General features: G+C 53.0%; 1 protein-coding gene and 2 non-coding genes across 4 annotated transcripts in view; all 3 read left to right on the forward strand.

Moving 5' to 3' along the window:
- Positions 1 to 7,500, forward strand: part of LOC125953919 (DAZ-associated protein 2) — a 215,716-nt gene that overhangs the window by 134,670 nt on the left and 73,546 nt on the right. The window lies entirely within an intron of this gene.
- On the forward strand, positions 3,405 to 3,476 carry Trnam-cau (transfer RNA methionine (anticodon CAU)). The gene has a single exon. It is a non-coding gene; the product is annotated as a tRNA-Met (tRNA).
- Trnam-cau (transfer RNA methionine (anticodon CAU)) lies at positions 6,806 to 6,878 on the forward strand. Its single transcript has one exon. It is a non-coding gene; the product is annotated as a tRNA-Met (tRNA).

Here is a 7,500-nt window from a genome sequence, read left to right on the forward strand (position 1 = left end):
CAAGCGAACGAGGCGCATCCACAAAAGCGAGCGAACGAACGAGCGGTGCTTCGATAAAGAAAGACATTAGCGCAGCAGAAGCGAGAGTGTTTTCCAATACTTTTCGATTTCGAGGATTCATAAATCACCTTCCTAAGGCTCCCAAAAAAAGCTGGTGAGCTCTACTTGTACGGAGCCAGAGACGACGGTGATCACGCTATCAGACAAGGCCGCCACGAAACGAAATAAGAAGCAAAAAACAAACCACCCGAAACTGGCGAAACGAAAGACAACAAATTAACGTACGAGTCCCATTCCCAGTTATTAGCTCTAACCCTCTCTTCCACTTCAAATTTTCGGTTTTGGGGAAGGACTGGTCTGCGTGCGAGTTCGTTTTCCGAAAAACAAATTGATTCGAATTGACCAGCGGTCCTTTAGGCAGCAAGGGACCGCAAGAAGTCGCAGTGGAGTTTGTGATCCAATTTGGCCAATTACTAAATTAGGCTTCCGGGGGAACTGGGAACGCGAGCAGGACGATTGTGGGCGCTCCATGTTCTTAATTAGAAGACCAGAACCCATCCTCCCATCCTCGATATCAACCACCAGCTACAACGCTAAAGCGCGCACACCAATCGATTCCCTTAGGGGGAGGTTCATTCGCCATTCCGTTGTGCATTTTATGTGTGCGCTCACCGTTGATCCGATCGGTGATCCGAGTTTTGATGGCCGCTGTCGAAACATGGCTCGGTTCGCAAAGGTTCGTGGTGACTCTAATCCGCATACGCACCACACCGCAGCTAAAAGCGGCGCCGGTTGCGCGCGCGCCTCGTATCGCCTGTCACCGGACCGGTTGACCGGATTGGCACTTCGGAATCGGAATCTGTGGTCTGCTCTCGCCGGGGCGCTCCATTATTGACACAAATCCGCACCTCAGAGACACGCGGACCGGTTCGGTTCGGGTCGGTTCGGTTCGATTTCCGCTTTTGCGCGGATTGCGCTCACGGGAGTGCATGTCAACTTGCGGTGGCTTTTAACGCCCTGTTGCACTTCCACCAGCCTCCAGGTCGAGCGCATTGCATTGTGGTGCTAATCTGCGCTGCTGACCGACAACTGTTTTGGCATCCCGCACCAGATGACACACACACACACACACACCTCTCTCACCGTGCGGCTCTCTGATAAGTCCACTGAAAGCTTCACTCCTCTGGACGGAAGAAAGGGGAAGCTGCCGGGGGGGTGTAATTTTACTTGAAATTTACGCATTTGCGCTATCATCAATAAAGCTTTAACCTTTTGACGGCGATAGGACGGCGGCACTCTTTTACCATCATCGGTGTCACCGGAGACAACACCCTCCCTCAGAGGTTTCCGCAGCAGCAGCAGCAGATGCCTGATGCTTTGACCTGCGGGCACAGAATTTGGCGAGCGATTCATCGCCATTGCTGGAATGTTTCATTTAAAGAGAAAGTTATCGCGCCCGAGGGCGGCCTCCGGATACCCGTGATTGTGTCCATTGGCGTTTGCAGAAGAGGGGGGGCTACACTCTCGGACATTCCGGGTTTGAAGTATTGAAGGGATTCTTATTTTTTGAGCTCCTTTTGCAGCCACGTCATGGTTACAGTCGTGCTTCTATATTACTGTCAAGGTCCATGCTGTCCAACACCAAACGGAACGGTGTCGGTCCTTTTGACGCTGACAGCCGGTCCGGCACGTCCTTCCAAATCCAAATGGTGTGTCCTCGCAGTAAGAGACAAAGCGGCCAGCAACAACAACGAGCGTTAAATCGGACTTCATCAGACACACGACACACTAGTGGGCGCGTTCGAAGGCGTTCCAGTATACGGATGCCTCGCGTCTCTGCATCCGCCCATCATCAAACTGCATATCATCATCACCGTCGCCACAATTGCAGTCGAATCGAAGCCTCGGAGCCTCGGAGTGGTGATGCTAGCAATCGGACACACTATTCGAAGTATCTCTATCTGACAGAGACGAACCGTTTTTTTGTTTTGTCCTCGAACTCTTTTCAATCGTTGCAGCATCTCAATCTATCTTCAGTGGAAGATACAAACAATCATTCCTATTGGCGGCTACCCTTGAGGGGACCCTCCCCCAGTGGCACACTTTGAAACACGACGGCGACGACGACGAAAGCGATCGCTGGTATTTACATTGTAGCTTCACAAGACGATCGTCTTTGGGGTGTCACCCTGCTGCTGATGCTGCTGCGGCCATTGCTGTTACATCTCAATCGAAAGGCAGGTTGTCAAGCGGATTTGAAATGCATTGTACGCGTGTACGTTAGCAACCGAACCGCATGACACGTTTCATCATAAAACACTTCTCCAAATATATTGTTACTCAACCGTAAAGCAATTCCGAAAAAAACCATCGATGCGCACACAGCTCCCTAACAACCCACGTTACTCCAGCTTCTCCATATCTTTTAACCGCTTGACCAAGATCTGTATCTCCTGGAGCAGCTTGAGGCGCGTTCTACTGGTGCACTCCTTGAACGGTTTCGATTTGAGAACCAACAAATTTTGCTCCCGATAGTCCTTGCCTATCTCATCGTGGTCACCGTCACCGTCGTCCGGCAGGAACGATCCAACCGCAGCATCAGCGTGCGTGTCCGGTTCAATCGGCATCTCATCAGGCGTCGCCTGCTCCGCCGCATCACGCGTCTCCACTGCGATTTCGCGAGCCCAAGTTTGTTCGATTTTCTGAATCGATTCATCGATCAAACGCGTGACGTCAGCCTTCAGCTCGACCAGGACACTCGAAGCACTGCACGGTTCCGGTTCACGTGGGATGTAAACATACGGACACTCTCTGGTACCACCACCACCATCGCCTCCACCATCCGAGACGCTTGTCCCAGTGTAGCTCGTATCGGATGCGGTACGCTTTAGCTCCACCCTCGAGCCATACTCTGCTCCTTTCTTCCGGCCATCATCCTTCTGTCCGGGTCCGGGCTGGTTGATGTCTCCCTCCAGTGCGTAGTACGATCGTGAGTAAAACTGAAAAGGGACACACATAAGAGGACTTTTAAACTTTGGATCCGGATCGTGCACCTCCCTTTGCTCGGTAGCTCTGGCAGCTCACATCCGAAAGCGGCAGATCCTTCGTGTCTTCCACGGGCACGGAGTAAACATGGCCACCGCACTCCACAATTACCTTTTTGTCCCGGATGTTACCGAGGAAATTCAAGGCCGGCACAGCACCCATCGCGGGACAACACACTGCTCGGGAACGTGTCAAGTTAAACAACCGCGGCTAAACAGCACGCAACTCTGTGGCAACGTGTACTGAGATGGCTGAGCAGCATCCTGAGAGCGATGTGCGTACGCTAGGCAACGGGCAACGGTCCTAGCAACCGGGGCGATGCGTGGCTGGAAGCAAACCGGCCCACCCTTCCGTAACGCAGCAGAGTGGCGCAGTGGAAGCGTGCTGGGCCCATAACCCAGAGGTCCGTAGATCGAAACTACGTTCTGCTATCGCAATCCTCTCTGGATCTTAATAACACTACGATAATGTGGTGTGTTGTGATCCAGAATCCTTTTTTCGATTGCATCATCATCATTTTATTGAGCGATATATATTTTTAGTTCTATATCACACGACAACAGACGCTACTAATGACTCATATCGTAACTGCTCTGCTCAATTCCATGTCACACACAAGCAGGTTCCATGATAAAAATAGATAATGGAACACAGCACGCGGCTTGATTTTAGTAAAATTCGCGTTACGGTGACGCACGTTGCCGATTGCATACATCGAGGAGTAATGTCGGATAGTCCTGACTTATCGCCGTTCAGAGCGGGTGTGTTTGTTAAAAAATTAGATTTAAAACGAGGAAACGATAATTTACTTCATTTACAAAACAGTTACGGGATATTCTTATTCTAATTTTCCTCCCCCTAAAAAAAACCCTCACAACCGCACGAGACACACGATTGGCCAAAAAAGCCAATTTCCTGTCTCGGCGTAGAGGGGGTGAGGGAGGAGGGGTGCCCCCGGAACGGAATGTGTCACAATAGACAATCAGCGTGTGGTTTCGAGCAACCACCGACCAACAGCACCCAACTCCAAAACGTCCCAAAGGGGGGTTTCGTCGTGACCGACTAAGAATGCCAGAAAAGATGCCGCCACCGCCACCGCCACCACCACCATCTGCACCAAAAAAGGCTTGGAACAGCAAAGGCCGACCCCAAAAACAGGAAAAAAGTGAGAAAATTTAAGCCAAACCACCGACCGCCAAATGCGACGACGAAGATGACGACGATCACAAAACCAGCGCGCGCGATCGCGCGACCACGAGACGGCCCGCCACGACGGGATTGAATCACACTGACCAAGGCAAATTGTAGCCACGCAGAAGCCGGCAGCAGCCCCCACCAGCCCCCCTCTCTTCTCTCTCTCTCCACACGGCGACACACGGACCGCGGCAGACAACAACAGTGCACCAACTCGCGATCCAAGAAGAAGAGCACAAGGAGCGAGAGAGAGAGAGAAATGAAAAAGAATCTCCGGGATCTCTCCCTTCCCTCCCCACCGGAACCAGCCCCTCGCCACACCGCCACAGAAGCGCAGACAAAAGGCATCTCCCGGGTCGTCGTCGTCGTCGTCGTCGATGGAGGCTGGTGCCGCGATGTCAAAAGGACGCTGAAGGTGCGGTAGCGACTAAAAACCGAAACGCAGCGGACGGGATGCGAAGAGAGAGGGGGGTAAACCGCAGCGCACAACCCACAAAAAAAACGCTGGACAAGAAGCTGTTCCCTCGTCTGTTCGCTCGCTCTCTGTCTCGCTCTTTCTATCTCTCTATCTCTCCACTTTCGCTTTGCCGGAACGGAACGGATCGAAGGAGGTAGCGACCGACCCACGCTCCCCACGTCTCATCTCTCCTCCCGGCAGAGGAAACTAAAAAGAAAGAAAGAAAGAACGAGAGAATGAAAGAGAAGGCAGTGGCAAAGATGGGTAGCAGGTGAGTGTGGTTACGCGCGGTGGACACAACCGCCTGCCAGCCAGCCAGCCAGCCAGACAACATCAGCGACGCGAGCGCACCTTCAATCCGCTCCGTTGTTGATCGTCCGGTTGCAACGAACGAAACGAGCCACAACCGGCAACAACAACAACAACAAAAACAACACGCGCAGCACGTCCTTCGTGTCCTCTCTCTCTGTCTCCATCCCCTCTTCCATCGGTGGTAGCAAAACGACGAAGCGGACGACAAGAAGGGGCCGTGAGAACGTTTTGCGATCGTCCGTTCCCAGGCTCGTGCTGGCTCGCTGGCTCGCTGGCTGGCTCGTGTCGTGCTGGTCGGGCGCGATGCCCGCACTCGAACTTTGATCCGGCAGTGAGTGGGAGGGCGCGGGGTGCTGGTGGTTACCGCAGCTTCCCCCTGCCCCGTCGTCATCCGTTGTCGCGGTCTCTGCACAGTAATGGGTGCCGGTTGGCTTGTTGTCGGTGGCGGTGGCACCCACACACAGACCGCGGTCTCCGTCGCTGGCGCGGGACTACCGCACAGCGTGCGCCCATCATGGCGGGTCCGCCTGAGGTCTGCCGCGCGCCTCGTCGCCGCCGTCGGTGGTGGTGGCGCTCGCGCCACTCTGTGGGTAGCCACCGTGGTCGGGACCGGTCGGTCGGCACGATTCAGGCACAAGCCACAATACCGACCCCGGATAGACATACCTCCCACTCCTCCCCCCTGGAGGTGAAATCAATTGGAAGTGAGGTTAACGAGCCGGAGCCTCTCTCGAAGCCGGCTACAACGGGGGACCGGGGGACCGGGGGAGAGAGTTGTCTAGTTCGGAGCGGGCTTGGCGTAATTATGCAATTAGAGCAGTAAACTGCGATGCAAAACATTGAAAACCACTTTAGTTGTTGAATATTTTTATGCTAATCGTAAGTGTGCGCATTGGCTGGTTTAAGGTGTTTTATGTTGTTTTTTTATTAGTTAAAATGAACTTTACCGTGACACGAATGTGACATTTGAAACGTTCTTCTTCGAAGCTGTACATTCGATTTTCTTTTCAATTAACTTATGCAGAATGTTGTACATGAATTCCATCTAGATGGCACACTGTGACTCAAGAAGGCTGTGCGCCACTTCAGCCTTTCAAGGCGGGTTCAACAGACTACTCTGATCGGCTCTGACAGCTTCCAGACAAACCCGCATCCTACCACGCCAGCCACCCGGCGAGGCAAGGCAAGGAGGTGTGTGAGTGTGAATGAAGATAAATGCGATCACACGATCAACGAGGCACACGCGCGCAATGCCGGTACACGATCAAGGGGGGGATGTGCTTCACTCGCCGGCATTCACTTGATCGAATATAGCCTAGCACAAGCATCCCCCCCAACCCTTCCCGCACACTGCTTATGGTGGCACACGACCGTCGACGTCCTTCCGCGGGGCACGACGCGCCCGCACCGCACACGACGCCTCCCGCTCCGTACTCCGCTGCCGATAGCGAGTGTGTCGTGATGCGGTACGCGTGCCCACCGACCGCAAGGCGCAATCTGTCTAGGTCTAGAGGCGTCGGGGCATGCGGCTGCTGCTCTTGAGCCTTCATCGACCGCTGCTGCTGCTGTTGCTGCTGCTACGTTTGCACAGCGCCACCGTCGTGCCCTTATAGAGTTATTCGTATTATTATCTAATTTATCTACGCCAGTGAATTGGTGCGCACGCCCAGCGCCACGAGCCCACGATGCACGAGCGCGATTGGCACAGTGGAAGAGACGCTTCACAGCATCATCGATTGGTTTAATGGTGGGCAGTAAGCTAGGTTGTGTGATAACAATTATCTCTCAGGTACACACGCCTCGATAGCGCAGTAGGTAGCGCGTAAGTCTCATAATCTTAAGGTCGTGAGTTCGATCCTCACTCGGGGCAATAGGAAGGAACCATCTGGGATCTTTTTAGTTTTGTGTAAGCAAAGCATGTAATATTTAAGTGTAAAGAAAACATTATGGAGAAAGGATTATAAAAAGTGAAAAATTGTCATCAATTAGTTGATAAAAAAGGGTTCCGAAAGGGGTTTTAAAAAGTGAAAAATCGAAGATAAATGGAAGAAATTATGAGGTTGTTTCCTTATTTTTTATTACAAACTCGTTATAGATTGTGACCACATCGCATTATCGAAACAGTTCATTGTTCTGGAGGCACGCCCCATCGTAGGATAGCCATGCCGGGTTACTGGAACGTGGGATAAACGTCTCACACCCCTCCCCCGGCATGCCGCGCCAACACACGACCGCCAGCAGATCCGCGCTCGCGCTCGCGGTCAATTGATTCCGCCGGCCCTAGCCATCGCGACCGGCCGTCTGCCGGTCCAATTTCGTGACTCACCACTCCCCCTCTCGGGGCGAGCGAGGCGCGCGCTCGTCCCGTAATCACCAGTCATCATTCCATTTCTCGCAAACGCAGACGCAGAGGAGGGCGAGGAAGCAAATACATAATTCCAGCGGCAACCCCCGTCAAACTGTCCCATCAACACAAAGCCATTTTAGCGCGG

The sequence above is a fragment of the Anopheles darlingi genome, chromosome 3 (assembly GCF_943734745.1).
Source record: "Anopheles darlingi chromosome 3, idAnoDarlMG_H_01, whole genome shotgun sequence".
Classification (NCBI taxonomy): Eukaryota; Metazoa; Arthropoda; class Insecta; order Diptera; family Culicidae; genus Anopheles; species Anopheles darlingi.